The 25,374-nt window shown below is 45.5% G+C and overlaps 1 protein-coding gene across 3 annotated transcripts in view; it reads right to left on the bottom strand.

Annotated features, from left to right (window-relative positions):
* Nucleotides 1-25,374, bottom strand: part of SHISA9 (shisa family member 9) — a 331,832-nt gene that overhangs the window by 201,614 nt on the left and 104,844 nt on the right. The gene's annotated exons all lie outside the window — the stretch shown is intronic.

A 25,374-nucleotide genomic window follows, 5' to 3' on the forward strand; every position in this document is an offset into this window, starting at 1 on the left:
GAAGGAGTGTAAAGCGCCTCACAGCTCAGGGCCGAACACAGCAGGTATTTGTCAACCTGAGGTCCCCTTGCTGTGGCCACCAGGGAGCCCCTGAGTAACAGGCACCGGGCAGCACCATGGGTCCCAAACTTAGGGGATATGAGAATCACCCCTTCTCATAGGGGTTAATTCAGTAACTCTAGGGCCAGGCCTGGGGACCTGTAGCTCTAGCAAGCATTCAGGTGTTGTTGCCACCAGAAAATAAGTAAGTCAAATTGATATTTACCCAATCATTGGAAAAGCCATTTTTTTCAAAATTCATATGGATGAGCCCTGCCCCACCCCCAGCCTACTGAATCAGCATCTCCAGGGGGCCAGACCTGCACATTTATAGGTAGAAACAGCTCCCCCCGGGAGATCTTGAGGTCCATTCTTAATTAAGAATCACTGGTTTACAACAGCAATTCTCAAATTGTAATGGATCAAATCCCCTTGAGAGTGTATTTAAAATGCAGACTCCTGGGCCCTTACTTCCTAAGCTCTGATTCTTGGGTCTGTGATGAGGCCCAAGAATCTGCTTTCTAAAAAATATTTATTTACTCATTTGTTTATTTTTAATGAGTTCACATTGGTTTATAATATTATATAAATTTCAGGTGTACATTATTATATTTAGACTTCTGTATAGTCTGCATCGTGTTCACCACCAAAAGTCTAGCTGCCATCCATCACCATATTCATGTGCCCCTTTGTGCCTTTTGCCCTCCTCCCACCCCCATCCCCCCTCTTAACCAACAATCTGTTCTCTTTATGTGTTTCTTTCTTTTCCACACATGGGTGAAATCATACAGTATTTGTCTTTCTCTATCTGGTTTATTTCACTTAGCCTAATACCCTCAGGGTCCATCCACGTTGTTGCAAATGGCCAGACTGCATCTTTTTTATGGCTGAGTAGTATTCCATTATGTATATATACCAGATCTTCTTTATCCGTGCATCTGTTGGTAAGAATCTGCATTTTAACAAGTTTCACAAGGAATCAGGATACAGGAGATCGGGGCCTCCCTGGCTGGAAAACATGAGCTCTTAAACGTGCCAGATCTTACATAGGACCAGAGTACTTGTCTCCACAAGGGACAGTCCCAGTCCATGCAGGCTGCCTCGTGGAACGCAAGGGCAGCTCAGGCTCACAACCTGCCGGGGCTGTCACTCTGGGAGCCTCAGTTGAGAACAAGCCCACCGCCCCACGAAGCGCATGACACCCTTGTACTCAGTGGCGCCCTCTGCTGGCAGGGCCACAGCACCAAGGCCGATTCCTCTGACTTCCGGTTTGCATTTCCCTTTTGCATCTCGCTTTCTGCCCCCCACCCTCCAGAATCCATACTCCCCTTTGCTAGCCTCATAGCTAACGTACCGCAGAGCCTTTCTTCAACCTAAACTTACAAACCTGCCAGACTCACTATCTCCCCAAACCTCTGTCTCTGCTTTCTCTCACTTGTTCCTGACGATACTGGAGGTTTAACCAGCCCAGAAAAAGAGGTCTTTGTGGCATAATTCAAGTACCCTTTTCCCACCCTGGTAAGCTAATGCCTATCCAGCACTCACGGCCGTGCTTGGCAGTCTTCTAAGCATTCTGTGTACATTGACACATTTGATCCTCAACCACGACACTATGAGCAGAAGGCATCCTTTATGGCGGAGAAAACTGAGGCACAGAGAAGTGAGGTAACTTAGCTAAGACCACAGAGCTCATTCAGGAGCAGACCCCGGAAGTGAACTCAGGCGATCCAGTTCCAGAGCCGTGCTCTGTGTTACCCATCAAAGTCTGCCAGCCCATGACTGATCTTGCTCTAGTCTTCTCTTCATCCATATAGGAGTCCCTCCTCACATGTAACGGTGGTCTGCCTGTGTGACCTTGATGTCTACAGGTGAGTCCAACATAGATGGACCAACACAGACCCCAATGGCCAGGAGGAGTGGATTTAGGGGGTGGGCTTTTCTCTCCTTGTGTTCAGACTCCTATAAGGTAATTGGACCCTTCTGTAGACGAAGGCTGGTTTGCCTCCACCCTCCTACCAACACCTCTTTGCCCAGAGTTAACGTCCCCCAGCACGCCTCCCGTCCTTGAGCGCCGAGCGATGTGTGCATACCCTCCCTGCTCTTCTGGTGCCCTGGAACAAAGAATTCAGAGTTCAGCCCCCTTAAGCATACGACCGCTATATCTCACACATTCTTCTGCTGATATTTCCTGAGCTCCTGCTCTGTGTCAGGCCCTGAAGTGCGTCCTGGGGAGTCCGTGCCTCTTCCTTGCCCTCCTAGAGCTCAGGGTCCACTGAGGCAGATGGATCTGCAACCCAATAGGCACATCTGCATCCCCAGCATCATGCAAACCACGTGCTATGGCATCGGCCAGAGTCTGTGGATCTAGATGGCAGCCCCCGCGGGCTCCACTTAGCAAGGAATCGTTAGCTGTTACCAAGGACAGTCGGTAGTTTTTCAGCCACTCTCAGCTGAGCGCAAGAAATGTTTTTTAAGAACACATGTTGGTTGAGCAAAAGAGAAAAGAACATCAACTTTGCCGTACCCTCGGTTATTCCAGTGACTTCTCTGTTGCCCAAGAATGTATTTCGGTGTCTCTCTGGGTGCCACATGGCCTCCAGAGCGCTGGGAAGGAAGCAGGGTGGGTGGGCACGGAGGGCCAATGTAGAATTCTGCTCAGCTACCGTAAATCAGAGTGGGATGCTGGCTCATTCTTCAATGGGTCCAACAAACTCGCGTTACAGTTCTCATGAAACTGGGATTCAAACTGAGAGTCAAGAGACCTTCCTGTGATCAGTGCCAAGACCAAGAAAACAGAGGGCACAGGGCACAGAAGCAGAGAGAGAGAGCCATTCATTCATCCCCCCAGTACATAGGGGGAGCCTACTGTGCGTTAGGCCCTGTGCTAGAACTGGAGAGACAGTGAGGAGCAAAAGTCAACACGGTCATCGCCCCCACTGAGCTTAAAGGAAACACAACAGCAGCGTGTTTACAAGCACAGACTCCAGAACAAGGATGCGTGACTTCTAATCCCAGCTCTGCTCACCTGCAGCGTGGTCTTAGGTAAATCACTTACCTTCTGTGTGGTTCAGTTTCCTCATCTGTGAAATGGGCATAAACATAGTGCTTATTACCTCATGAGGTTCTTGTGTGGATTATATAAACCAATATGAGTGCAGTGCTCCAAACAGTGCCTGGCATAGAGAAGCAATTCTAAAACTGTGAGCTGTGATGATGATGGCCAAATTGAGGGGAGAGCTGTAATTTAACAATGCTATTTATAAATGGAAACTTGCATCTGTGATCCTTGAGACACTCTGAGAGTGTAGGCTAAAGGGATTTGATTTGGAGACATGAGGAAAAATTTCCCTAAGGAAGTACTGTTTGAGAGAATAGTGAACCAGAGAGCGGGAGCAGCATGTGCAAAGGCCCTGTGGCAGGAGGGAGCATGGAAATTTCCAGGCACTGAAAGGTGGTCAGCATGACTAGAAGGCAGACAGTGAGAGGAACATAGCTCAAGATGGGGCTGAAGGTGCAGGCAGAGGGCAGAGAGAGGCAGCCCATGTTGAAGATGTCTCTCTAATCTAAGCATCTGCCTCAAGGCATTGAAACCCTCCCCATACCAGGCAATTCATTATTTGCCTTTTTATCAACCATCTCCCGAGGAGTTTCACAAACCCCCTTAGCAAAATCCTACAGTTGCCCTGAAAATAAGTCAAATTTGTCAGCTATTTTTAAAAGGAGGTTATGATGGAAAGTTAAAGGCATTCTCCTTGATTCACCAATAAGACTTTCCATGGCTGTGCGTGTAGTCAAATGACTTACAAGGCTCCTTGGTTCCCAGAAATATCGGGGAGTTTAAAATAGAACAGTCATCATTTGCTGCTCAGGAAACCTCAATGTTACAGGGAAAGGCGGAAGCATGAGGAAGGGAGCAACATCCATCGAGGGCCAACTGTGTGCCTGGGCCAAGCCGGCGGTGGGCTCAATGTAGGTGGTCATTATTTCGTGTTCACCTGTAAAGGATGATCATTATCACCCCCACTGTGACAGATGACACAACTGAGGGTCCTCGGATGGTTTGCCTAAGGCCAGTGTTTCCACCAAAAGCCTGAATCCATAGCGTCTCTACTCTCCTTGATGAGTGGTCAAAGTGAAAAAGCAGACAAAGCAATGGTTAAAGGTTGGGTTGTCAGGTTCGCTGGTCCCCTCCCATTAGGGTGACCAACCTTGCTGGTTTGCCTGGGACCCGCCTGGTTTTAACACTGAACACCCCACGTCCCAGGAAACTCCCTAATTCCAGGCAAACCAGCATGGCTGCTGGCTCCACCTCCTGCACCACAGCGACGAGGAAAAGCCCCGCAAGGCAGGCTCCTGAGCAAATCTGCAATGAGTTGCTGGACACGACAGCGCCCTGTTTAATGGCAAGCTTGCTCACACTTCTAAAGCCCTGAAACTTAAAATAAATAAGAGCAGGTGAGAATAACGGATGTTAAGAGCTGATGGCACATAGAGTGACCATGTTTTCCAAATCTAAGAGTACAACCATTTATTCAGTGATCAAATGACTTTTGAACTCGGTCTGAGTGCCAGGTGTGGTTCCACATGTGAGGAACACGCAGCTATAATTTGTGTCCTCGTGGAAGTTACATTCTAATAGGGAAGTCATAAAATTAAACAAACCTATACGTGAACAAAATAAATTCACAGAGTGATAGAGGCTATAAAGAAGATACAGTAGATGATGTGAAAGAGAGTGACCTCTCTGGCTGGGATTGTCACAGAGGGCCTCTAGAGAGGTGACGTTTGACCCAAGACCCGGGCCGTGAAGCCACGAGCAACATCTGGAGACAAAGCGTTCCAGCCAGAAAGCAGAGCCGGGCAAATGTGCCGTCAGTGGGGGAGGGAGGCGCTCGGAGGGTTTGAGGTTTATAAAGAAAGATGCGGGAGGCTGAGCTCAGTAAGGAAGGCGGAGATGAGGCAAGGGCAAGTCAGGGAGAGAGGTGATGTTTAATCCAGGCAGATGGAAAACCTCTGGAGGGGTGCCATAATGGAATGATATAATCCAATTTACTTTTTACAAATGAACACTCAGACTGCTACGTGGAGAACGGAGTAGCAGCAAGACCTGAAGGAGGCTCTGGTTGCAGCCCAGCTGACAGGTGATGGAGACTTGGGCCAGAGGAAGCAGGGGAGATGAAAGGAAGTGATCAGGTGCGATGAAAGGAAGTGATCCACCATGATGGAGGCGAGATGCCAGCACTTGAAGGATTGGATGCAGGGAGCGGAGAGGAAAGGGAATCTTAAAGGATTTCTTGCTTTCTAATAGCTGTATCAACTTGAGTGACTCACTGAAATTCTCTGAGCCTCAGTTTCCCCAGCCATAAATGAGAATTGCCATGCCCACACTGAGGGTTACTGGCAGTACTAAATATGTGCCTAGCATGGGGCCTGGCCTTGGTAGCATTTCAAAAAAAACAAATCTGTTTTTGCATTAGTGTGTTTGAGGTTTGGCTGCCACTGGAAAAGACCAACATATGGTTAAAGAAATTTAACTTAATCCAGGAAAACGGAAGTGACTCTCCAGCAACTTGGAGCCAGATGGATTTCTTGGTTCAGTGAACTCATCTGAATAGGGTTTTTACACAGTGTCTGTCAGTCGGTTGTGTTTTTGCCATAGACTGAGTTGGAGAGTCAATTATTTCCGTACGATTGGCAGCCTTGAGTATTTAAGAGACGTGCTTGATTCATTCCTCATCAATCAGGGTGGGGCAAGGGACGAATCTTTCCTAATATGACTGTTTGCAGACCTCTCAGAAAATCAAGCCCAACAAAAGACTCCTTGGTCTTATTTCTTCGCTCCCTCACACATAATCTTTAATCATTCTTAGAGCCAAACAGTTCTGGTGATGGGCTCTCCAAGAGTTATTACAGAAAAGCTCTTTCATTTCCACTGACCAGGAGTATATGTTCAGAAAGGGGGGAAAATCTCTAAATCGCTAATTGATGCATAGAGGTCCTCGGAGATTGGGTTCTAATCTGAAGATTTATACAATATTGCTTCTTTCTTCTTTCCTTTTCGTGGTTTATTATTTTTTCATGACTGGGAGGTTTCTAGCATCTGTGGGTAAGCTAGATTTACTTGGTCTTTCCTTAAGGATTTAAGGCTTGCAATGAGAAGTGTTAAAAATCTAAAAACGGTTTAAAAACACAATAATTGTATGAGGGCATGATGGAGAGTAAATTGCTATCTAATTCAAAGGGGCCCTCCCTCTGGAAATACAGACTAGCTCCCAATAGCAACTTGTTTTTTGGTGACGAAGATTGGCCCTGAGCTAACATCTGTTGCCAATCTTCCTCTTTTTGCTTGAGGAAGATTGTTGCTGAGCTAACATCTGTGCCAAGCTTCCTCTATTTTATGTGGGATGCTGCCACAGCATGGCTTGACGAGCGGTGCTAGGTCCACGCCCGGGATCCAAACCTGCAAACCCCAGGCTACCAAAGCAGAGCGTATGAACTTAACCACTGAGCCACCAGGCCAGCCCCAATAGTGACTTTTATTAGCTCACTTGTTTATTTAAACCATACTGTCCTAACACAGCTGCCACTCGTGCCATTAAAAAATAAATAAAAGAAAGACATAAGGTGGATAAGAAGATGGGTAGTAAGGGCTAATGGCATAGAGAGTGATCATACTTTCTGAGCCCCAAACTGGAGTATGCAGGCCCTAAGAAGGAGCTAACATATACTCAACACGTGCTCTGTGTTACACATTGTTTAGAAGCATCATCTCATTGAATCCTTACAAATACACTCTGAGAAAGGAATTATTATTAACCCCATTGTTCAGATGACAAAACTGAGTCCCAAGTCACACAGCCAAGGAGCAGTAAAGCAGAACGCGAGAGCACACTAAGCTATATGCTTCTACACATCAGGGTTTACTCATGGGAGACACCAGGCAGCATATTTGGGATTTTCCCGGTGATCCTTCTAGATGAATCTTTAGGTGACAGGATGTCACACGAGCAGAGCTGGAGCATGGAACAGAACGACCGTACTCCACTCCGTTACTAGTTTGTTACGGGACTGAGGAAAGACAGACGACATTTCCACGCTCTGGTTTCTCCACTTAGATTCTAAAATAACGTTTACTATATTTTTTGTTACGAATGTAATAGATGCCTGCTACTACAGAAAATGATAAAACAATGGACAAGTATAAAAGGAAAAAATAAAATACATCTATAACATCTCCACCCAGAGATGAGCTTTAACATTTTGTTATATATCATATATCTATATCCAAATCTTTGTCCATATCACAGGGCAGATCATATTATTCACACAGTTTTGTTCCTATGCTTTTTAAAAACTTACCAACGCATCACAGACATCTTCCCAAGTCAACAATTACTCTACATCATCAAGATACAGTGTCATAATATTCCATTTATGTAACATCCCCTTTCTTGGGCCTCTAGTTTGACACCTCCAAGCTGATCTCCTTAGGAGGAATTCCTCAAAATTTTTTCTCCTTTTGAGAATAAGATACATAACGTCTATCCTTGAAGACTCGCAGAGACGTGTGTAGGGACAAATGAGAAAACAGGTATCAAAGAAAAAAACCTCAGGAGTGGGGTTCCAGGTGCTGTACCAAGCCACGGCGAGGGAGGATCTGACCCCCATGTCATCCACTCTCCAATGTGAACATTGCACACTGTGAGAAGCACCTGGCTGCATAAGCTGAGCAGGGGAGAGGAGAGCAAAGCCAGGACGTTTTGACTGCACTGCCCCCGGAGGAAAAGCAGCAGGAAGAAAGGGCGCCTCATTATCCTTTCAGAATTTTCCCTTCGTCTAATTTTCCCCTCTTGATAGGGAAGATTTAAGCTATGGGTAGAGAAGAAATTCACCCTGTCAAGAGCTGTTCTTGTTTCAGTTACAACACACAAAGCTAGTCCCACCATCTCCTGCTCCCTCACCACCATCAACAATTCCTTGGGGGCAAAGAACAGAGAGGAAGCATTTTCCTCCCTAGTGTGTCAAGAGCCAAACTGGGTCGTTTCTTGATGAATCCTCATTTCAACAAAGCAAAGGAAGTGATTCCCTACTGAGACATGACCACGCCAAGCACAGGGCTGGGTACTTCACAAGCAATCGTGAAAGGAATCCTAGGTCATCTGGTCAACCTCCCTATTTTACAGATGGCACAGCTGTTAAGGAACGGGGCCATCCCAGGGGCCAGGTATGCTAACTGCTAACCCGAAGCAGTCAGGGACCATTCATCAATGTGTTTTTTTCCCCTAAGCTGTGAAACACTTCCATGACTCTGAGAGACCTGCCTGGCAAAATCCCGAGAGAAAGACTGCAAACCCAACACACACACACACACACACACACACAAACACACACACACTCCTAACCAGACATTCGAATGGCTGCTCGAGGCCCTGGGATTTGCCAATAATTCCTGGCTAGTTCCTGCTGAGCCTGGAACAAAAAGGAGATTTCTTCTAAGGTTACTTTTCCTTTTGGAGATTCCAGCACCTCACACACTGGACCAGAAACGTTTGTTGAATGACTAAAGGGTTTAATGAGTTGAATGACAGAATCGATCAATAAATAACAGGAGAAATAAAATATTAGATGAGTGAGTGAATGTATTTAATTGACTAATTCATGTCTGAACCATCTACTCAATGAAACCCACACATGTTTGATCAGTTAGATCTCCTGACCTCTAACCACTATGGAGCTCTCTTGAAGTCCGAAGCTTGTCTTAGAATAGTTTTCTGTCTTGACTCCTAGACCCATAAAGCACTTTTTTAAAATGCCATTAAGTCCATAAGCCATTTCCAATGGCTCAAAAAGCTTATTAGAAATTGCACACTCAAGAGATGCCCGGATTTGCTCGGGGTGACGTAAATGCTTGCCCTCCTTCCCATGCTGATGAGAAGTTCTGATGATCCTCTCTGATTCTGAGTTATGCAAAATGAAAAACTCAGAGAAATTACTTGTTACTTCATCATCCTACTTTGTCTGAGATAACGCCATTTATCAAAACAACAGAGTTTGTGTGGGAAAACAAATAAGAAATGAGGTATTTGGTATGCAAATGCTGGAGACACGCTACCTCAAAGCTGAGCCTTCTGCAGCTAGCTCGAGAAATTCCTGGGGTGGGGGTTGTCTCCTGGGATGAGATCCTGCAGGAAAGCTCAGAAGGCTCGGTGATAAAGTCAGCTAGCCACGAAGCAGGAATGCTGGACACTGAAAACAACACGAGCCTTGGAGAAGTTAGATGGGGTTTGAATCGCACTTCCAGACAGTGTGAACGTGTGCATCTGTGTCAGCTTCTCTCAGTTTCCATGTCGCTCTACCTGAAGTCACATTAATAACTTCTGCTTTACAGGAAGATGGTGATGGTCCCACGCGATGATGCGTTTTAAGCACTCACCTTAACGTCTGGGACGTGGTGAGCGCTCAGTACGCTTCAGCAATTTTCTTACTAAAGATTATTAGTAAGATTAAGGCCACAGGGTGGTGTGAGCCTCAATTAAGATAAAGGATGTCAAGATTCCCGCACAGATTCTGACACTGGAGGTACTTGACATATGTTTATTTCTCGTCCCTTTTTCCAGATGGCCCTATCGGAGAGTTTCTGCATCTCTTCTTTTACTACATTTTTCCACATTATGCAGTAAACACCCAGGCACCCTCCGGATAACCACTATCACAAGGCTTATTCCCACGCCCGGGGCGAGCAGACACACTGCGAACTTCTGTCACCGAACTAAGTTTGTTTAAAATAAAAACTGCAAATCTGCCACCATCTGGGGCTGGATATGTCCCAGCATTGGAAGCCACAGCCTGAGGCCCTAACCCTGTCCCCAAAGGCTCCAAGAAAGTTACCTTATTTTCCCCACGATGGATGAGGCATCATTGACTGATTGATGGAGGGACCACGAGCCTGCTGGCCAGTGCAGGGAGTGAGCTGGCTCCGTTCTTCCGGTGGTGGGCAGAAGAGGCAGAGAAGGATTTATTAAAGCTCTGAGGAAACCGCCAGAATAAGTCTCAGAGGACTGCTCCCGGAGGCATTAAATCAAGGCAAGGATGAAGAGTTGAGAGTTAGAGAGATCTTCATGGAACAAACTTCTAGCCTTCTTCGGTTTATCTTTCCGGAAAATACCAAACCAGACACACTGGAGAGAGAACCACAGGCTAACCGTCATCTTCAACATTAACACCGCTTGCCAGGTTTCTTTTCTGCGTCCGGCACTGGGCAGAGCAGTGTGTGAGGGGTGAGGGGAGTGTCATAGGAACATTGAGCAGCGGACGTTAATCTAACCCAGAGGTTCCACGAAGACATCCCAGAAGAAATGATGCTGCAAGTGAAGCATGAAGGATGAGCAAAAATCAGCCAGGGGAAGCAGAAGAAGTGTATTTTAGGCAGAGAAAATAATGCTATCAAAGACTTGCAGGTAGGGCCGGCCCCATGGCCGAGTGATTAAGTTCATGCGCTCCACTTTGGTGGCCCAGGGTTTCACCGGTTCGGATCCTGGGTGTGGACATGGCACTGCTCGTCAAGCCATGCTGAGGCGGCATCCCACATGCCACAACTAGAAGGACCCACAACTAAAAATATGCAACTATGTACCAGGGGGCTTTGGGGAGAAAAAAGAAAAATAAAGTCTTTAAAAATAATAATAATAAAAAGACTTGGAGGTGAAAGACTAAAGTGTCTAAGGCACTGAAAACTTGTGATGGCTTTGTTAGAAAGTGTGAGGGAGGAGGGGAGTGAGAAGAAGTCAAAATACACCAGGGCCAGATCACACAGGGTGTTGTAGCCTATCGAAAGGAGTTTAACTTTCCTTGTTAGAGCAATGGGGAGCCATGGAGGGCTTTAGACAGGAGGAAGCTCAATTAAATTCCCTTTTATGAAGCGTGCCCTGGATGCCTTGTGGGGAATATCAGTTCTTAAAATAACTTGCTCTGTGATTATGGGTTATTCATGCCTTCTCCGGGCTCTTTTTTCTAGAAAGTGAGAAAAGAGGACTGACGATATGAAATCATAGCAAGAATCCATCCCAGCTCCCCCCACGGCAGGCCCAGGAGACCCTCTGTGTCACACAGCCCCCAGAACACCCCAGAAACTCTGCTCTCTGGGAGTCTGGACCCCATATCCAGAGGGCCTCTCACACTTGCAAGCAGCTCAAAAGTCCTATGTCAGCCTATTTAGGACCTGAATTTAGGTTCAGAAAAGACAGCCTCCCTTAATAAGGTCCAGTCTGGCTCAAATACACTGTGATTCCATATTCATCTTGGATGCAACAAGCCTGTATACAATACACAGCCAGAGAGGAAAGCTCGCCTCTCCCCAGGAAAGGGTGGGGTGGGGGGAGTCAACGAGCTATCTGTCTCGCATCAGCCTCACCTCTGGACTACAGCTTCCCAGTGATGCCTGATTAACATGCCATTGCATTTGGAGAAAATTAATGGGCTTTGATGGTTATTTGGAGTCTGCCTCCACAATTCCACCGCGAGAGAGTTATGAATTTAAACAAACATTGACATATCATAAATCTGTGCTCTGCACGCTGGTCGGCAGGGCTGACTTGATAGGCCTGACCATCTTGAAATTTGGATTGAATTCATCACAGGGACGTGGCCTGGCTTATCAGGAGCGACAAGCTGCAGCTGGGAAAACAACCAAAAACCTTCCTTTCCGGGCCCCGTGTGGCCTCTCCCACGGGGGCAGCCGCCCAAAAGCGCTCCCGTCGCTCTCTATCCCATTATCCGGCTTTATTTTCTTCCCAGGACTTATCTGGGTCTGGAATGATCTGGTTTCTGTCTTAGTTTACTGATTTATCTCCCGTAGACTGAGGCTCTGCAGAAGAGTCACTGTTCACCATTGTCACCCCAGTGTTTTCAATGGAGCCAGGCACACAGTAGGTGTTCAATAAATATCTCTTGAATGAATAAGCGAGTGAACAGTCTTTCACGACCTACGTCATATCCACGGACCATCTATACTATTTAAACCGAGACGGAGTGGTGTCACGGTGAGTGGTGTGGGGTCTCGAATGCAAGCATTGAAATCCTTGCTCTGCCAATAGCTGCGTGACCCTGGGCATGCTACTTAGCTGTCAGCACCTGTGAAATGGGTTAATAACACCCACCTCATAGTAAGCATTCAGTGAGATAATACACGTGAGATACTTAGGACAGCACCCAGTAAGTACTCCAAGTTGGCCCTTATTAACTTATTTTTACATTGACTCACAAGTTTGACTTAAATACATTTTTAAAACTTTAAATTACTCCCACTGATAAGAACAAACATGCTGAATCTCTGTCACAACCCTATGAGGTGGGTACTGCTATTATCCCCATCTTACAGACCAGGAAACTGAGGCACAAGGAACTGCACGAGATCACAGAATTATAGGAATTGCGGAGCAGGGATCCAACAGGCAGGGGTGTTCCAGAATCTGTGCACTGAACTACCACCCTGGGCTGCGCCGTGGAATACTCACATGCTTTTCAAATAGAGGCTGTAAGCATCCACATAAATATTAATTTTTATTTAACGTTTTATGATGGAAATATTTAAGCATGCATGCAAAAAAAAAATATTAAGCATGCAAAAAAAAAAAGAAAAAAAATATTTAACCATTAAAAAAAAAAAGTTTTAAGTGATCACTCAGCTGCCACCCTAGGATCATCCTGGGAGCCACCAATGTGTCATTTGCCACATGCTGGAAAAATCCCCCAACTACATAAAACGTCCTACCTCTGGGCCTTCACACAGACTGTTGCCCCTGCCTGGAATCTTCCCGTAACCCCTTCTTCTGCCGTATCTTGCTTACCTTCCAGCCTTAGCCCCGCAGCTTCCTAGGACATCCTTGAAGTCCCCTCTTTGCAGTAAAACCACAGACCTAACTGCTAAAGTCATCGGTTTTGTGCATTTAGTCCCTAGGGTCTACGTCCATTTCGTTCCCTCCCATATAGCCAGCACCTACTTCAACGCTGGCACTTAGTAGGCACCAGTGAACATTTGTTTTGTTAATCATTTTATGCATGAGAAAACCAAGGTTCAGAGAGGTTCAGTAACTTGCCCAAGGCCAGACAGCCAGTAAACAGCTGGGCTGGGACTCAAATCCGCGTCTTTCTGGATCCGAGTTCTTCCAGCCACAGATACCCACAGATGCCTCGTGGACTTGACAGTTGTCTGTCAGAAATTGGGGAACTAAATTAGATTTCCTCTAGGACCGCTTCCCTCCACTGGATTTTCAGATTGCATCTCGTGAAATAGATCACAGTTTGAGTCCATGAAATCCAGAGAGCCAGTTTCCAAGCAAACTTGAAATAGGGCCCTCTCCTCCGATTTAGGGACCATCAACACACATTTCTTTGGCCAGGCTAAGTTCTGGAGGATGACGACAAAAGAAAAGGTGTTTTATAGTCTAGGAGGAGACGAGCAGGGTAAACAAGTAAGGACAGGGGAGGCCCAACGAAGTGATGCAGAGAAGCAAGGCACGCGCTGCAGGACCCCAGAGGGTCAGGAACTGGTTCCACTGGGAGGGATGCTCGGGGCCTTCTGGAGGAGAGGAATTGGGGGCTGGGCCTTGAAGGATCAGTCAGCAAAATTTCAATAAGCCTAAGCAAATAAGGCATTCCGGGCAGAAAAAATAGCAAAAAACCCTGAAGCGCAAGATGCATGGCTCTGGACCACAGAGTGTGGATTTAAAGAGGGATGCGGTGTTTGAAGAGGCTGTCAGGACAGTGAGTTCAGCCTGTGGAGGGCTAAGGAGTTTGTACTTCCCGCTGCAGGAAGACAGATGTCAACTCTGGGCCTTGAGAGAAACAGAAGCATTTGAAGATCCAATTCAGGAGGCACAGAGCAACCACAAAGCCCTTGTCACAAGAAATGGGGAGCTGCTTCCCAAGCCCATGTCTCTTTCCTCCCGGGTGCACAGCTATACATTTCCCAGGCTCCCTTGCAGTTATATGTGGTCATGTGACTGAGTTCTGGCCAATAGAATATGGATGGAACTCAGGTACCCACTTCCAGGTCGGGCTCAATAAAACCTCCCACAGGATCCTCCACTTCTCCACCAACACCACTCCCCACCACCTGATGTCTAGATATTGATGCCCAGGCCAACCATGAAAGCCACACGTTGAAGTTGGAACTTCCTCCATCATCCTGGGTCCTTGAGTGACTGCACAGAGCAGAGCATCTTATCCCTTCCTCCAGCCCCCAACCGCTGTCCAGGAATACATAATCAGACTTCACGTGAATACAAAATAAACCTCAGTTTTATTAAGCCCCTGAGATTCTGGAGTTTACCTGTTCTGGAAGCTAGCATTACCTTAACCAATATACCCCTTGAGTTAGTTCGTTGCACAAATCTTTGAACGTCAACTGTGTGCCACAGATGCTTGTAGGCATTAGTGATACAGAGCTGGATGAGCAAAGGGCCCTGCTCTTATGCAACTTTAGTGGGAGGAGACAGACTGTAAATAAGCAAGCAAATAAGATCATTTTAGACTGTGATATGAGCTACAAAGGAAATAAAACAAGACTCTATAACTACAGAGTAGGGAACAGGGTGCTTACCCTGAACAGGGCAGTCATTTTTCTCTGCCTTTTTTCTCAAACATAAATCTATGTTTCAGTACTCACAAGCATTCTGGACACTAGAGGACCAGAGAGCAGTCCAAAAAGGGGATACTCTTGAGATCCTCTTCATCAAAAAACTGGACATCCAACTCGGTGGAAGCCAAATGATCTTGGCTTGGGAAGATTTTGAGGAGAACAATTGAGACACGCGTTCAGAGCCTGCTCAGATGCTTACAAAGAGTGTCCGTGTGTGGGGAGTCTGGCTCAGCCACGTTTTATCCCGTAAATTGCTATTGCATTTCCCGTTAATTGCAGTCAAAGCAAATCTGCCATTTTGTTAATCCTATATACCAGCCCCCAAGGAACAAATTCGGTCAATGAGCAGAAAGCAAATACAGGCGTGGAATTAAAACTTTGCCAAGTAGCAGGTAAGAAGCCCCTTCCAGAAGCTAGTCAATGTGAACACCGAATTTCAGGGTGAGGTGAAAGTAGGAACTGGTCAAGACTCCTGGTTTTCCTTATGGCCAGGGTTCAAACTGTGTTCTACAGACCTTCCACCCAGCAGATCATGGAAGAGCTCAGCAGTCATCCCACTAATACAGAAATACTTCCATACTTGTTGGTGACAGCCACTGCCCTGAGAACTCTAAATATCCACCTGATTTTCCAGATGCTCCACTCCCTCTCTAAGTCCACTACACCTCCTCCCAATCCAGAAACCAAAAAAAGGTCAGGCCAGGCATGTGGTGAGGAGCTGACGGCGAGCTCCAAGATTTTGTTAATTGGATGCTGCTCATGTCATAACACGCGTTAAATATTCTTGATGTTACCCCTGGACCTACATCGAAATTCCAGAGTCTGTTAAAATTGCAGATTCCTGAGTTCCACCAATCCCATCCTACACTGGAATCCGTGGAGGTGAAGCCCTGGAATTGGTATTTCATCAAGCTTCCTCGCCAAGCCTCGTGCACTCTCAAGTTTGAGAACCGCTGGCCTAGCCATTGCTATGACATTCTGCTGAAATGAGAAGAAACTAGTTTGTGCATTCATTTGATCTGATCAGTGGTTCTGAAGCTTGATTAGAGCCTCAGAACACTTCCTTAAAACAAACTCTTCATCAGGATTTCAAAACACAAATAAATCAGAGTAGATCTGCTAACAGCCCCTTGTTTGCAAGCCCAAGGCTCAGAATGGCTGGCAAGGGTAGAGTGAAGGCTACAGAAGCCACATCTTGGGCCACCTGGCTCCAAGACGGAGTAAAACAACCACAGAGAGAACAAAGTCTGACATTGGACATGAGGGAGGAGCCAGGCAGGTTGCAAAGCCCGATAATTGCAAAGCAGAGAGTAAGGGATGGGCCAAGCCCAGAGTGGAGCCAAAGGCAGGAGTCCGAAGTCTGGATCAGCTGTGATGGTGAGCGCTGGAGCCCAAGGCACAAAGAGAGATCAGGTGTGGGACAGAGAAAGGAAACGGGAGATCAGGCTGGCTGAATACGCAGATTCCCTTTGGCCAGGGTGGAGATGGTGATAAAAGAGAACTTCTCTAGGGGACCTACACTGCTCCTGTGGGCAGCTATACTGCTCTGATAAAGTACCAGCATCAGGACAGCACACAGGGCTGTGACCTATTGAGAGGAGAAGTGTGGTTTGTTCAATGCTGCATCCTGGGTACCTCTGCTGGTATTTGCATAGAGTTTGCCCTCAACAACACAGTATTTATTGGATGAAAGGATGGATGGATGGGTGGATGGATGGATGGGTGGATAGATGGATGGATGGGTGGATAGATGGATGGATGGGTCGATGGATGGATGGATGGTTGGATGGATGGATGGATGAAGGGCTTTGTACCTGCTACAGGATCCCTATTACTCATCTCTGAAGCAAATGTGCACATTTCCAGGTCAGGGGGGTACTTGAGTGGGGTCCAGGATCTCACACTTACCCCTGAATCCAAGTGCCAGAAAAGTCAGGCTGGCTCTAGAAAAGGGGCTTGTGAAGCTCAGTAGGGCACCTTAAGATGAGCAATGTTTGCTTATGACTCTTTAAAAATCATGTTTATTATTCACTTGCACCAAAAATCTGCCTGTAAGAGTCCTCAGACCATAGCATGATAGGAAGAAGGAAAAGAAGCTTTTCTTCACTGAGTGACTCAAATATTTTTAATTCAAAAATTCTACTGGGATGTTTTATGCATCTGACACTGAATAAGGCACTGGTGACAGAGTAAGGGGAAAAATAGGCCAGATCCCTCTCTCTTGAAGTTTATATTCTAATGAGAGTCAGGCCATAAACATGAAAACATGAAAATCAATGAGATCATTTGGAATGTGATCAATGCTAGAAAAATTTTAAACAGGGAGATGCAAAAGAAAGAGACTGGCAGGGTAGAAAACTTTTTAGAAAAGGAGACCATTTGTAGAAGTGGCATTGGAACTGAAGTCTGGAGAGAAGGAGATGGTCATGTAAATCTTAGAGACAATAGCATACCAGGTAGTGATAACAAGTGCAAAGGCCCTGGGGCAAGCATCACGTGTTTGAGGAGTGAAAAGGAGGCCAGTGTGATTGGAATTGAGTAGTAAAGGCAGAGGGAGGGGTAGAAGAGCAAGGAAGGGAGGCAGAGAGCAGATGGAACATGCCTTGCCGAGCACAGTCAGGAGTTTTCAGGGGATGGGTTGATGATCTCATGGGTTGATGATTTGTTTTGAAGGACAATTCTGGCTGCTGTGTGGAGAAGAGACTGTAAACGGAGCAAGAGCGGAATCGAGGAGCCCTGGGAGAAGGCTCCAGCAGTCCACCACCAGTGAAACAATGGTGGCTTGGAACAAGATGGTGCCAAGAAGCAGAGAGATTCAAGACACTTTATGTAGGGGGAGCTGACAGGACTCAGGAGAGAATCAAGCAGACCAACAACGCAAGGGGATGTTGAGGGATGGCTTCTCATCCCCATTTTTCAGATAAAGAAACTGAGTTCCAGGACATACAGCTGGAAACTGTCAGGGCCAGGATCTGAAGCCCGGTCTCCAGAGCCCCCGTTACTTTCCTTTCTGCCTTCTTCTTAGGGAGCATCTGTTCTTGTGGTCATTGCCAAAGAACAGGTGTGTGGGCTTTGTGCGTTCCCCGTACGCCAACTGTTCCTCATTTGGGGAGGAAAAATGAACCTTCCACTAGTTAATACCATGCAGCTTATTGATTTAGGCAAATATTTGGCAGCTCCACTTCATCTTCCAAAGGGTAATGTAATAAGAGCCTGCATTATACTGTAGCTTTCTCTGGGCTCAAAATATGCCACCCTCCTTCGTCCCACAATCTCCTCTATGAGTTATGGAAATAAACAAACCCGTGGCATTGACGCATCTTCCTGGCGTGTCTTTCTCCAAACAACAAAGCTGGGGATGAGAGCGTGGAAAGAGATGGAGGTGGAGGTTCCAGAACAGCTGTGTGGCCTTGTGTAAGTCACTTAGCCTCTCTGAGCCTTAAGTTCCTCATTTGACAAACGGAGTAATAGTCCTGTTGGATTAAGACATTGCATCTCAACGTCATTTGTGAACTGAAACATGTAACATGATGGTTAATATGATGAATTTTTTAGAATTAAATGAGGGAACATGGCAGAGAGAGTCACTGAGTCATTCAGCAGTAGGTAAAAGAGACAGGACGTGGTCTCTGCCTCCATGTTGCTTATAGTGTAGTTGGGGAGAGAATCGACAAATGATCACATTAGCAAATATATAATTTTACATTGTGAGTACATGTGTTTAAAGAAACATGTAGGGTGATATTAAAGCTCAGAGAAGGTATCCCAGGAAAAATGATCGCGCTGCATTCTGAAGGATGTACAGGGATTAACTGTGAGATGGGCAACTATGAAGAAGGATGAGAGCATTCCAGTCAGTAGGAACAGCACGTTCAAAGGCCCGGAAGCAAAGACGTAGGAGAACCTGAAAAAAAGCAGGTATTTGGAACAGAGTGAACATGAGCGGGGGTGCTAGGATTAGGTGCAGCTGGAGTGGGCACAGGGGCTACATTGTGCAGGACCTTGTGGACCACAGTAAGATTATCCTAGTTGCTCTGAAGGAAATGGAGGAAAGGGAGAGAGATGGAATAAAGAAGACAAACTACAGGCAGATTACACAGACCAGTGCATTACCATGGGAAAGTTTTCACAGGAGATTGGAAAAAGGACACTGTAAGAGCTCGTGGAAGGGGTCTCTAATGCAGCTGGAACTGTAACGGGGGAAGAAAGATGAAGACCCCAAGAGAGGCTGACAACTCAGTTCTTGATTTGAGGATATCTGGGAGTTAGAGAGATGATTGAGACAGATAAAGGCACTCACGTAGAGGGAACCACATAGGTAAAATACAGCACAGTGTGATGCATGCAGGGACCTACAAATCGTTCAGCAGGATGAGGATTGAGGGAACACAGCAGCAAAGCAAGAGCCTGGTGAAGTAGTGGGCCCCGATTTTGAATGACACTAGATGCTTATGAGGAAGTTCCATTGCGGAGAAAGTGTAACACATTGGATAGAGGACAGCGAAACAATCAGATATGCATGTCACCAAAGCTCTAGTGTCAAGGCAGGGAAAGTAGGAAGACAAGTTAGAATGCTACTTCTGGAGTTCAGGCAAGAGATGGGAGGTGGATCCCTGGGGATGGCAGTGTGGATGGCAGGCGATACTGGCAGGCAAGGACCTCAGGTTTGAGCTCCTGGCTTAAGTCTTTGCCCAATCTCCTATGAGAAGAGTTCATCTCTGCCTCATCCTCTCACCCAGCATCCTGCCCAGAACCTCAACCTCCGAGGCTCTCTAAGCTGTTACTCACAACCTCCCTTGTTGCTGCCCCCCCCCCGCCCCCAGTCTTGGCGAGATGTTCTGCAAAGTCAACGCTGCTGATGCATGTTATGTAACAAAGTGGTTTCTATCTTATAAGAAAGATGAGAAAAAAAAAGTCTGCCTGACAAATAATTTTGTAGGTAAAAAACAATCTGCCAGAGGCTTGGGGAAAGGTACCTGTAGTTCCTCCATACGTTGGCATGTACACCTGCCTGCCTGATGGCTACTGTGCCTCCTGACACCCTGGAAACAGAACATGATTACACAAGAGAGGCAAGAATGCCCTTTTCCCTTTCAGGACCTGGGGCCAACATGTTAAAGTTTAACCTTGGTGTGTGCATGTGCGTGTGTCTTTCATTGTTCTCTGCTTCCCCCTTTCTTATAAAATTCCACTGAGGAAAAGCTTGATTTCTCAACTGCAAAGTGAGGATAATAATAGTGGCTGGTGAGAATAAAATGAAATAATGCATATAAATAGGGTCTTACATGAGACTTGGCACATAGTAGGCATTCATTAAAGGGTTTTTTTGCACTGCCTTTTAGAGAGTGGTTGCCAGGCTCAGTGCTAACTGCTTTACCTCATTGAACACAGAGGTGCTGTCCTTGGTTCTGAATTTTCTTTGCCACGCACCCCCCCACCCCCACCCCACGCCTGGAGCTTTTTTCCTCCGAACTCCTGGAAGCTGATTATGCCACACTATCCACCCTCTCCCAGGAATTCCTATCCATATAACTTTCAGAAGGCATAATTTTAAGTCTTTTGAAAGTCAACTTTATTGAGTATCATTTATATACAATTAAATGCACCCATTTTAATTGTCCGTTTTGATGGCTTTTGACAAATTTATATACCAGTTTAACCATCACCACCACTAAGGTATAGAATATTTCCATCACCCTCGAAAATCCCCTTGGGTCCCATGTTAATAAATTCCCCACTCTCAGCCACAGGAAAACACTTATTTGCCTTCAGTCACCATAGATTTGATTTGTCAGTTCTAGACTTCATATAAATGGAATTATATCGTATGTACTTGTTTATATATGCCTTCTTTCTCTAGGCGTAAGTTTTTGGGGATTCATCCACATTAATGCATGTATCAGTAGTTTACTCATTTTTGTTGTTAAGTAACATTCCACAAGTAGTTTTCCCATTCACCTCTTGAATTATTTCCAGTTTACAGCTATTATGAATAAAACTGTTATGAACATTAGTGTGCAAGTCTTTGCACAGACATGTTTGCACGTATCTTGAGTAAATACCTAGGAGTGCAATTGATGAGTCATATGATAAGTGTAGGTTTAACTTTATAAAAAACTGGCCTAACACATTGAAGGTGTACATTTTACACCTGCAGTGTTATGAGAATTCTAGTCATTCCACATTTTCATCATCACTTGATATTGTCACTTTTTTTAATTTCACCATTCTAATGGGTGATATCTTATTATGGTTTTAATTAGCATTTCCCTGATGACCAATGATGCTGAGCATCTTTTCATGTGCTTATCAACCATTTGTATATCTTCTTTGGTGAATTGTTGGTTGAAATCTTTGCCCTTTTAAATACAATTTTAATACTACCAACAAATCCAAGATCTCTATGGTACAAGTTATCAAAACTGAGAGTTACGGGAAGATATAGTCAACCTCAGGATAACACAGTCCCTGAGAACGTCCCCCTTTATTCTGAATTGTTGAGCTCTTTGGACTAACAGCTATTGCCAACTGGGCTTCTGGGTGTGGCTACACCACAGAGAAGTAGACATATTGTCTTGTTATCTCAGATCAACTCCTTACTAGCTGGTTGGCCCCATGTAAGTCACTTAACCTCTATAATTCTCATCTCAGTTATCTATAAAATGCAACCTATTTAAGTGTGTTGGGAAGACTGAAGCCAGTGTACACAAGGTGTCTGTTGCATAGTAGATGCTCAATATATGGAGCTGTTAATTCTATTCCAAACATATCAGTTTCCTGGTGCCACAATGATGCTGCTTTAAAAACTACCCCCCCCCCCAAATACTGTAGCTTTAAAAAATAAGCATTTATTTAACTCCCAAGTCTGTGATCAGGGACTTAGGCTGGGATTAGCTAGGCAGATCTCCCAGTCTTAGCTCAGCTCATCTACACGTCTAGGACTGGCTGACGTTGACTAATCTAAGATGAGCTCAGATAGAGTAACTGGGTGTCCCAGCTCTGTTGCACTTGTCTCTCGTCCTCCAGTAGGCTAGTCTGGGCATGCTCTCTGGGCAGTGGTGGAGGTGCAAGAGAGCACAAGTAGAAACACATGGGTTTCTTCAGCTCTGGGCTCTGAACTAGTACATAAACACTTCTACCACATTCTATTGGTCAAAGCAAATCACATGCCAGACCAAATTCGAGAGGTGAGTAAATAGCTTCATCTCTTTGATGATAGAAACTGCAAAGTCACGTGGAAAAGAGTGTTCACGCAAAGAGGGCTGAAGAATGGGGTCTATCATTATGATCTACCCCACAAAACCATCTCCAAGTGGATCAAAAAGATAAACTTAAATTACTTCTTGCTCTCATCTCTCTGTCATTCTGGACCAAAGCTAAAGACCTATGATCTAATTTCCCCCATCCCAGAAAAAAGAACACCCCGATGACCTGACTTCCGTAAGGTGTGAGTCAGCCTCGCTGTTCATTAGCAAGTCTAGCATGGCCAGGCTGTGAAACAGAAGCTGAGAAACTGGGTCATTCGTAAGGAGATGCTGATGGTGGTCACTGCCTCCCCCTCCACCAGCTCCATCCCTCTGTGTTCCCCTCTTCCCTGCTAAATAGGCTAGACTCCAAGGAACCAAGCAGACCACGTTGCTGCTTGGGGGAAGTAAAGACTCTGGCCTCAGATAGAGGGTATCTTAACAAGCCTCCTTTACTTTATCAACCACTGGCTAAGCCATCTTGGACTTGAATCCTAAAAGCAGTGGGGGCAGATCTGAGCAAGTTGAGAAGCCATGCCCTGTTATGGACACCTGTTACATAGTCTGACCAACTCACAGTGACCATTCCTGTTGATTTCTCCATCTATAGACGTAACAGTGGGCTCCTGGCAGTCTGTTTACACAACAGAACAGCAACACACCCACGCCTGAGTCAGGTCATTTGAATGTAACTGGGCCGCTGATCCAAGCTGGGTCAGAATCCTTCCTTTAGAATTTTGAATAGAGATACTCACTCCCTTCTGGTGACTGGCTCTGCAACAGTTTGGGAACTATAGGGTTGGCAGATTCTGCCCATTTCAAAGAGCACGTGGATCAGAAAGAGCAAAGAAAGAAAGGTTTCAGAAAAAGAAAAGGATGAATCACAATGTAGGAAATAAAATTTAAATGGCTTCTAAATCCCTGATTTGGGTAACTTCTTACAGTGGAATTTTGTTGTTTTTGCCTGTTTAATATTCATTCTTCCTTATTCAGATACCAATACTTTGAATTTCCTTTGAAGAACCATCCAGGTCATTTGCATAAGAGCTGACCACACCCTAATCCAGGGGAAGGTATGTCACCCAAATCTGGCCAAATAAAACCATCACATCCCTCTGGCCACAATTATAATTTCAGGGATGGAAATATGACCCAATTAGAGCCAGTAAATCTCAGGATTTAGACAGATAGGACTAGAAGAAAGAAGCACTCTCTCTTTTCCAATAGACTTGAAGCTGTGTGGATGTGAGCTGGGAACTGCTAGCCACCATCCTGCCACCGCAAGGAGAAAGCCTACCTGAACCAACACAGCAGAATGCAGAGCTGAGAGACAGAAACCATATCCCAAGGACACAGCATGGCTGGAGTTCCTTGATCCAGCTGTGACTGAAGCAGGATTCAGAAAACTTTTTAGTTACAAGTCAATAAACTTTTCTTGTCTTAACAAGTGCAAGTTGGGTTTTCTGTTTCTTACAACCAATGGTCATAACTACGACTTCCCTGAAGCCAGATTATATTCCTGCCAGTGAGAGATCCCTATAGATTTCAAATAAATTCCTCTTTTCTACCTACGAGGCTAAAGCAGTTTCTCTCACTAACAGTCAAGAGTCACAGTTCAGGTCCTTCTACTTTCCCTCCTATAAGGACAAAAGCGAGGGGATGAGGACACTCTAAAATTTGCTCTGTACTATCCACCATGCCAGGCACTTTTCTGCATTATTCAGTCAGATTTGCTCTAGCACAATATGTGCATTCCTGAAAATTGCTGCACCACGTGAAACTGTGCAATCAAAACTACAGAGTTTATGGAGAAATGAGGCTGGGGAACAACATTCAAAAACTTCATCAGTGATGCATGTCTAAAAAACACAGGAACCTAATAAGGGGTAGTACAGTTTCACACATATTGAGTGGCTTTTAAATACACACACACTACAGTAAATATGACACTTTGTCTTGGAAAAGACCTGAAAAAGACAGCAGCGTATGAATTTGAAGTGGCAGAAGGGAAATCAGTGATCTGAAGTCAGATGCGTAGTTTTCACACCAGACGTGGATGGGTATGGCTCACGCTTTAGGTGTTTGGTAGACGTTTGACGTGTGTGCGTTTTGTGCATTTCTACGTGGCTCAGTTCACCAAGTGCAGTTTTCTTCATTCACCTATTATTTCTCAATGATGAAATTGCACATAAGCAAATGTGAAATGCGTATTATGTTCAAAGTGTTTCCTAATATACCAATCTTATTAGAACAAATTCATGTTTTCAGGACAAGCGTTATAGCAGAACTATCTCATGTGAGCCTAACCTTAACCTTATGACACAGATATTATTTCTCTCACTTAAAATTTGAAGACACTGAGGTTAAGAGAGCCAGTGGGTGGCCAGGCTAAGATTCGAACCCACGTCTCTCAGACTCCAGTGCTCGTGTGCTTTCCACACTGGCATGCTCCATCTGAACGCCAGTGTTTCCTATGATACGTGTGTAAGTTGCTTTCTCCTTTGCTGTCTTCTTGTCAGGTCTCAGGAATCACACAAGATGCTGTACTGAAATTTTAAAAACTTGGCACAGTATTTAGTGACTGCATCATCTAGGTCGCTCTGCCTCAGTTATTCCACCTGCAAAGTGGAAGAGTGTCCATTTGCTACCCACCCACCTCACGGAGAAGGTGCAATGGCTGAATACACTATTGACAAGGCAATGGCACTGATGTGGCTCACAAAACACGGATGACAGGGCCCTCTTCATCCAATCCACTCCATTTGACAGAGGAAGAAACTGAGAGAGAGAGAGAGAGAGCAGAGGACTCACCAAGGTCACACAGGAAGGCAGTGGCAAGAGAGGGATTAAAATCTGGGACAGTGGATGCCTAGCAAAGCCATTTCCAATATGCCTGGAATAAGACCCATTGCAACCACGGTGCCCAGTGGCACCCAGTTTAGCCATTGTTCACTCAAACTAGCCCCTCTCCATCAACACAACATCTACAGGAATGGCCAGGAGGAGTGTGCTCAGAGTTCTGAGCCTTGCGGTCCTGCAAAGTCACTTGGCTGCACATAAACCCACGGCTCATTGTTCTGACACTGAGTAATCACCTTATGCTAGGAGCCAAGCTAATCAATCACTCCACCAATATTTACTGAGAATTCCCCTATCAGTGACTCCCACCCTTTGCACCATGAAAGGGCCCTTTAGCATTCATTTCTCCCATGGCATTCTTCTCCTAAACATGTTTTTATACAGTTTGTCTATCTAGCAAGCTGCATTTATTAAAGAATAATTAATTCTTTTCTACCTTATTTTATTCACTAAAACCTTAAAGAGCCACCAGTCCATGCCTCTGGCCTGCAGGAGACAGCTCCCCTAGACTATGACACTCCACAGTGTGGTGTGATTCTAGCCAAAGGCAGAAAAATGTGATGCTTCGACTCACTCATGGGATCTGGAACTCAG

This window comes from Equus asinus, chromosome 14 (assembly GCF_041296235.1).
Source record: "Equus asinus isolate D_3611 breed Donkey chromosome 14, EquAss-T2T_v2, whole genome shotgun sequence".
In the NCBI taxonomy this organism is placed as follows: Eukaryota; Metazoa; Chordata; class Mammalia; order Perissodactyla; family Equidae; genus Equus; species Equus asinus.